This window comes from Austrofundulus limnaeus, unplaced genomic scaffold (assembly GCF_001266775.1).
Source record: "Austrofundulus limnaeus strain Quisiro unplaced genomic scaffold, Austrofundulus_limnaeus-1.0 Scaffold2221, whole genome shotgun sequence".
NCBI classification, from domain to species: Eukaryota; Metazoa; Chordata; class Actinopteri; order Cyprinodontiformes; family Rivulidae; genus Austrofundulus; species Austrofundulus limnaeus.
The window spans coordinates 27,182-27,720 of NW_013954623.1; positions in this window are offsets into that span (position 1 = coordinate 27,182).

Genomic DNA, 539 nt, shown 5'->3' on the forward strand with positions numbered 1-539 from the left:
GATTATAAACTACAGTGTACTCTTGTAGATTAAATTATAATCTACAGTGCACTCTTGTATATTTGATTATAAACTACAGTGTACTCTTGTAGATTAAATTATTAACTACAGTGTACTCTTGTAGATTAGATTATAAACTACAGTGTACTCTTGTAGATTATAAACTACAGTGTACTCTTGTAGATTAAATTATAAACTACAGTGTACTCTTGTAGATTATAAACTACAGTGTACTCTTGTAGATTATAAACTACAGTGCACTCTTGTAGATTAAATTATAAACTACAGTGTACTCTTGTAGATTAGATTATAAACTACAGTGTACTCTTGTAGATTATAAACTACAGTGTACTCTTGTAGATTATAAACTACAGTGCACTCTTGTAGATTAAATTATAAAATACAGTGTACTCTTGTAGATTTAAATTATAAACTACAGTGTACTCTTGTAGATTAAATTATAAACTACAGTGTACTCTTATAGATTAAATTATAAACTACAGTGTACTCTTGTAGATTAAATTATAAACTACAGTGCA